General features: G+C 44.3%; 1 protein-coding gene across 10 annotated transcripts in view; it reads right to left on the minus strand.

The window, feature by feature from the left end:
- MYO6 (myosin VI) overlaps nucleotides 1-6,955 on the minus strand; it is a 136,611-nt gene extending 129,656 nt beyond the window's left edge. For all 10 annotated transcript variants that reach the window (XR_009506236.1, XM_059941770.1, XM_059941769.1 and 7 more), the window contains exon 1: nucleotides 6,722-6,955. The gene's annotated coding sequence lies outside the window, so the exon portion shown is untranslated. The remainder of the gene's footprint in view (nucleotides 1-6,721) is intronic.
- Nucleotides 6,956-7,678: the final 723 nt, after the last annotated feature.

Below are 7,678 nucleotides of genomic sequence, written 5' to 3' on the forward strand. Positions count from 1 at the left end.
AAAGAAAATCAATGAAGAGATTCTGGTAACCGATATTTCACTCCCTTTTACCATATGCTGCCTGGTTAATCCGAGCAATTTTTTGTTGTTATTGCCGACACCCTCCCAAAGTAGAGGATGAAGAAAAGGTTTCAACCAGTGGTTCTCCAATGTCGGTACACAAATAAATCAACTGAGAAGCTTGTTAAAATGCTACTGCCCATGCCCCACCCACACCTCTCTGGCGTTTATTTACTAGTTCCCCAGATAATTCTTGGTACACACCTGAATTTCAGAACTATTTAAAACTGGTCAACTTCAAGATTTCACCCAAATCTCTAATACACAGCTTTTTTCCTTTTGGATGAACATTCCACATTAAACATGGAAAAGAAAAAACAACCAACACAGTAACGATAATAATGCACACTAGCTATGTGCCAGTGTGATATGTGCTTTCCATGTATTAGTGTCTAATGCAGTCCTCACAAGAACCACACCAGGTAAGTAATACTGTAGCCCCCATTTTACTAACTGAAGCCCAGAGAAACTAAGTAATCTGACCCAGGTAGTAAGTGGCAAAACCAGGATCCCCTCACCTCTGCTGTCCCCTTACCCTGGAGGCGGACAAGCAAGCACTTATGCACAGATGCAACTCTGGAACCTGGGGGCCGGAATACAGAGGCTAAGCCTGAGGCGCCAGCAGTTAGGCAAGCAATAACGCCCCATCCCCCCAACTCCCACCGCTCAAGCAACAAGCTCTCGTGGCTCTCCGCACCCATCCCTCACTCACCAAGCCCTTCCACCTACATGGTGTGCCATGACATACTGGTGGCACGCCGCAAGTCTACCTGCACTCTTTCCACATGAGTATCTACAGCCACATGCTCAGGACGACAAGGGATCCAATCCCAGCTCCACCAAGTACTGGCTGGGAGCTTGAGCGAGTTTAACATCCCTGTGCCTCTCTCTCCTAAGACACGAGAGTCTTAATGCCAAGTGCACTGAAGTGACATAGTGATTTTTTTTTTAATGTCTTCTATTTATTTTTGGCTGCGTTGGGTCTTCGTTGCTGCACGCGGGCTACTCTTCATTGCGGTGCACGGGCTTCTCATTGCAGTGTCTTCTCTGGTTGCGGGCTCTAGGTGCGCTGGCTTCAGTAGTTGTGGCTTGCAGGCTCTAGAGCGCAGGCTCAGTAGTTGTGGCGCATGGGCTTAGTTGCTCCATGGCACGTGGGATCTTCCCTGACCAGGGCTCGAACCCGTGTCCCCTGCATTGGCAGGCGGATTCTTAACCACTGTGCCACCAGGGAAGTCCAACATAGTGATTAACTGAGCTAATGTACATAAAGTACTTGCTTGACATAGTACCTGACACACAGCAAGAGCTCAATAAACAACAGCGGCTACTAAAATTATACTTTGCCAACCCACTCTCTTACGAAAGCCAACATATCAGTCCTGGGTCCCATTTATTTTCTCTCAGCCTTATTTCCTGAAAGTGTGATAAAAGATGGAACATATTCTTATTTATCAGGAAGCAACTGGTAATAGTGCTGTAACTCAGTGGACTAAAGGCCAGCAGTAGAATATTTTAGAGCAAATGAGGCTTTTAGTGGCCCTCAAATTGTACCACTTTGACAACTATTTCCCAACTTTAGGGTCGGCCCTGTTAATCACATACTAGAATGATGAGTCTATAATTAACCTAATTCAAAACAACAATAAAACGTCACTCAGTACAAGGACTTGGTTTTATCACCGTATTGTCGGCACTCAGGACAGTGCCTGGCCCCGGACAGACACTCAAACATTTGTGAAATGAGTGAAGGCATAAAGGTACCAACAGAGACACACCTTACTTAGCTCATTAGCGAGTCTTTACAAAAGCAAGCATAATAATCAGATCAATATCAATGTGCCAAATAATAAAACTTATTTTCAAAATTCCTCCAGAATATTTTTCTCCTTTTTTAAAACTAATTGTTGGGCTTCCCTGGTGGCGCAGTGGTTGAGAATCTGCCTGCCGATGCAGGGGACACGGGTTCGAGCCCTGGTCTGGGAGGATCCCACATGCCGCGGAGCAACTGGGCCCGTGAGCCACAACTACTGAGCCTGCGCGTCTGCAGCCTGTGCTCCGCAACAAGAGAGGCCGCGATAGTGAGAGGCCCGCGCACCGCGATGAAGAGTGGTCCCCGCTTGCCACAACTAGAGAAAGCCCTCGCACAGAAACAAAGACCCAACACAGCCATAAAATAAATAAATAAATAAAAATTAAAAAAAAAAAAACTTGCACGTGGATGTTAAAAAAAAAAAACTAATTGTTGGCTTTGCCTTGAAAACACTGCTACTAGAAAAGTTAATTACCAACCTCAACTCCATTAATCTATTAAAAATGTTAAAGTAGTTCCATATTACTACATCATGCTCATCTTCTACCTTACATTAAAAAAAAAGAAGAAAAAAAAAGTGTAACTACGTATTTAATAATTATCACTTCAGTTATCCTGACTATTCAGAATTTCCTGAACCATCTGAATTAAATCCGTAAAATGAAATAAGTCACTGCTGAGAGGTTAACCCTTACTAAATCTAGGAGTTAGAGACCTGGGGGAGGGAGGGATCTATGGGAACACACAGATAGCAGTTCCATTCTCAGTGATGCTTCTAAAGCAGCCTCACATGTGACCTTGAACAAAGTACTTATTTTTTTGTCTCCATTTTCTCGTGTGCAGAATAAGAACAGATTTACCACAACTACTTCATCAAGTTGTTCTAGGACCAAATGTACATAAAATGATTTCCTAAAGAGTAAAGTGTCATACATGTAGGGTGTTAACTTCTGACATAAACAGCTTCAGGTTTTAAATGGATGTTTCTGTGTATCTTTCTTTTCACATCTGTCCCACTCTTCCTATTTCCTAGATCCAAAGATCTGCCAGAACAGGGAAGAACCAGTTCCCATCAACAGCTATATTTTAAACACAATGAACCATCAATAAATATTTGCTGAAAAAGATGCTCATCCACATATAATAGAAATTTTTTAATTCTGTGATATGTAATACCTTACCTTGTAAAGGTTAAGCAGCAGGTTACCTTCAAATAAAATAACAAGTGACATAAGGTACATAAAAGATGCCTGTGGTTTTGCCAGGAGCACCGCCTTGCTTTGTGCACATTACTCAGCAGGCATGTGAATATCACCTAAGGAATGTGTTTCAGTATTTTGGTTTCACTGGAAGAGACACTCTTTATAAATAGAAAAGGACTTCCCCTCTCTTCAACACTAGCAAGGTTTCTAAAGATGCCATATCTGTTCTTCTGGTTTTACTTCCCATACTTCAGTACTCACAGGGAGAACTTTTGCTGGACTTGTGGTCATTTCTCAAACCACTGTGTCATTCTTACACTACTCAATGAGAAAAAAAAGCGTATTTTTGAAAACCGTAAGTAGAACAATATATTTATATTTTAAGATTATTAACAGTCCACTAAATCTGTCAAATAAAAGCATAACTCTTTTAAATGTAGAACATCCTGGTTCCTCTGAACATTATACAATGCCTCAAAAACAGAATTAAGCTTATTTAACTTCAGTTAGTTCTTGATTATCTGTACACACACACACACACACACACACACACACACACACACACGAAAGCAGATGTGTTACAGATCACCCATTAATAATTTACATTAAGCCCCTGGATGATGGTTTTGTATTTACAGTTGAATATGAGTATCCTTCAGACGCAAAATTCCTAATAGTTCAAAACAAAGACACACCTGTAACAGAAGTCACCCAACTCAGCCTTCCTACCATTTTTCTGTTCATCTACCCAACTACATTCTACTGCTGAAATGACTCCTCATTTGCTACAAAAGATGGACTTTGTGTGCTCACTTTGTTCTTTAAGTCTATTACAGCTCAAGGGACGTTCCTGAAATAAACACAGGACGTAAAAAAAAAAAAAAAAACAAAACTGTCCTGATCGAACAGCTCACAATTTAATCATAATCTGAAAACCATTTTTCCCCTTAGTATTACACAGTCAATTATGTAATATTTGAAAGGCAGCTACTGCATTTATAGGCAATAACCTATCTCATTTTTAAGTTCTACCCTAACCAGGAACATTATATTATTCACTTTAGCTACAATGAAAACCAGTGTTACATTACAGCCTAATTCTAGTTCCTACAGCCCATCAAAATTAAAAGTGCACAATATGTATAATATTCTGGAATTTACCCCAGAAATGATAAAGCAACATCATATCACTGTTCAAGGTTGTCTACTTAAGAATGAAGAAACAGACACAGAATTCAAAATTAGTTCCGAGCCCCATTCCTGGCCTTTCTTAATGTCACTCCTCTGTGTACCTTGTTCAAACCTCCAGTTACATTCTTTAACACAATACCAGCTCTGCAGGTTTACCAGAACAGTCTACCAATTGCACTGAGATCAAGGCAACCTGCTCTGGTGGAAAGGACTGAGGTTTTATGGTCAGAAGACCTGGGTGTGAATCCCGACTCTCCCTGGAGCTACATGACCTCATGACCTTGAGCAAATATTCAATTCTCTGAGCCTAAATTTCCTCATGTGTAAAAAGGACAAGACCACCAACCTTGAAAATTATTTTGCAGATCAAGTTCCTCAGTTAGTGTTCAGATTATGAACACTGCCAGATTATGGCAGATGCCTAATAAATGGGTGATGATCTTATCCTACTAAAGGGCCAGTCACATTACTACCAAATATATCATTGTAAGGATCAAAATTAAACTGTATGAGATTTATTACACTTGTCATACTTTTTTCAATCTTTTACTTGAAATATTTTAATATATAAAAATAAAAATTTCACAAAGGTTAAACATCTTTATAAAACTGACATTTTACATAACAGACATGGAGGTTCAATTATTAGCAGACTGAAAATCAGTTGCTCTTGTTTTTTTAATGTCTGGGGTGCTCATATTTATTCAAACCTCACATAGTCAAATTTTTTAAAAATTTTAGTTGTATTTTTAGAACCCTGAGACAGCCCGTTGTCTAAACAATGGGCTGCATAATACACCACAGTCTCCAGGCAAAGTCACAACAGGATGAAAAAAGAGCCTTCAGCTTCTCTCAGATTTCCTGGCCACTGTTATTTTAAAACTTGATCACACAAACATAAACAGAGAAAAAAATCCATTTCAGATGAGTTCCATGGGTTACGATTTATGATATTTTTAAGACCTTGCATGAATTTACATTAAATACTGCAAGAGCTTATTACATTTTTCTTGTCCATGTTTCCAGGCACTAATGAAGAATATATGTATATTATATATACTTTTAAATATTACATACATAGAGAGTTTTTAATCATAATCTTTTCTTAAAGTTGCTTACCACTTCCATTACTCCCTTTTAAAATCAGTTTTTGAAAACTAAAATGTAACTTAAAAAGCCAACAATTAAATAGCATGTCACACAGAACATACAAATGCAACAGGCAAACCTGAATAACACTAAAATAACTTCTGTTTACCACTATGGAAGTAATTCTGCACAACTGAAAATACTCTAAATGAGATGGATATTTAAAAGTCAAAGAGTTATTTTAAAAGGCTGCTTTGTTTCAAGCTCTGGCTATAGACCAATTTGTGGTGTTTCTAAAATTAATAGTAAAAGACACCAAGGTAATTTTTTCACTAAACAATTTCCAATGCAAACCACAACCCAAGACATCTAAGTTTAGTTAATTTGTACAGAAATGTCCTTTTGCTGCCAACCTTTGTACCATGACCACTACCAGCCCAAGTTGAAGATTCACATTTTATGGGGTGAATGGTGCTCAGCTAAATCTTAAGAATATTAATCTTTTAAACTCTCAAACCCTGACGACATTTAGCTATATTGCATCTACACCGCCAGAGCATAACAAGGAAAACTTTTATCTACCACGTAGAGCAGCCTATTAAATTGGGGCAGTGTTCCTAGCTCCTTAGATCTGTAGATTAGGATTTAAGCATTCCTCCAGTACAAACTTCACCCCAGATAAAATGTAACACGTTTTCTAAACCTGTATGGAAATATTTCTGACACGGATGTTCTAGTAATAACCCTATCAAACTATTTTCTTATCCCAGAGTTTGAGCATTTTAATCGTTTTAAAGAGTTTTGGAAATTAAAAAATGTAAAAATCTCTTGTTCAGTAGCAGATATATATACTAACGCACCCAAAGTACTAGACCAACTAAAGACTAAAAATACAGCTTTATACAACAGTCCCAACCTGGGCTCCTACAAGATTAAACTAATAGGGACGGCAGCTGATCCTCACATCCCAGAACAAAAAGCACTGTTCCTGCACTGAATTTTAAGCCTGTTTACGAAAGAGAAAACTATCACGGGGCGTCCAGGTCAGAATTGGACACCTGAGGGCTCAGCTTCTACCTGGGAGCCAGAGAAGATACACGAAGGTATCCTGGTGATAACAGACCCTTGAAACGAGACTCTCATTGTCCTGTGGAAATGAGACCCACCCCTGCGCTACCGGGAGCCGCCGCCGCCCGGGCCCACTCATCACCTGCTTCACCCCCGGCGTCCCCGGGAGATGAACCGAGCCGGCTCGTCTGCCCCGGGCGGCGGGAGGAGGCCCCGAAGCAAGGCCAGGCTGGGGACGCGAGGCTCCGGGAAGCGGGGCCCCGGCGCCGACGCCCCACCGCGGGCGTCCCGGGGCACTCACCTGTGCGGACGCGAGGGCAGGTGTGCGGCGGCGGGGCTACCTGTCGCCGGTGAGGCGGGAGGGGAGGTGTGGGGGGGGGGGGTGCGGAGGGCGAGGAGAGAGGGCGACGACGCGGACCGGCACCGGAACGGGGCGGCGGCGGTGACCGGTCCCCGGCTCGCTTCCTGCTCGGACGGATCCCGGGTCCGTCTCCGCCCGCCGGCCGGCACCCCGCCGAGTCCCCGGCCCCGCCGCGCGCACGTCACGGCTACGGAGCGCCCGAGGGGGCGGGGGCGCCGCGGGCCGGCGGGCGGGGCGCGGGCGCGGGCGCGCCGGGAGGGGGCGCTCGGCGCGGGGCCGCCCAGCCCGTCCTCGCGCTGACCCGCGGCGCCGAGCCTCCCGGACCGGGAGGGCGCGCGGCGGCGTGGGGACGGGCCGCCCCGGGCCTGGCCCACAGCCCTCGTTCCTGCCGCCCGCGCGAAACGGCCTCCTTCGCGGGGGTTATTGCTCCCGGCGCCTGCAGCGCACCCCCGTGGACTGCGTGCGGGCAGCGCGGGAATCCGTTCCGGGAGGGGGAGTGTTGTTCGGGCAGGGGGCGAGGACCCCGAGAGGTGGGGAGGGCGGGCGGGCGGAACGAGGCGGCGTCGTTGCGGAGGGAGGGCGCAGGCGACTTCGCCTGCAGCCTCGGTCGCCCCGGGCTGGGCTGCCCTAGGAGGGTAGTAACCTCCCCGTGCAGCAAACTTGCTGTTCCGCTTTTGGGAGCGGGGCTGGCGGGGCGGGGGGCGCTGGGCGGGTCTGAGAGGGAAATTTGGCATTTCTTCGGCCCTCCCGCCGCCGCCGTATATACTGATTAGAGCCCAGATCTTCTCTTGTCATTTAAGTTTTACTGTTTTTATAAGGGACATACCTGTGAGTCATATTTGAAAGTGAAATATGATGAAAACATATACTGCCTTTACGACAAAAAGAAGCTTCTCT

This window comes from Balaenoptera ricei, chromosome 12, assembly GCF_028023285.1.
Source record: "Balaenoptera ricei isolate mBalRic1 chromosome 12, mBalRic1.hap2, whole genome shotgun sequence".
Classification (NCBI taxonomy): domain Eukaryota; kingdom Metazoa; phylum Chordata; class Mammalia; order Artiodactyla; family Balaenopteridae; genus Balaenoptera; species Balaenoptera ricei.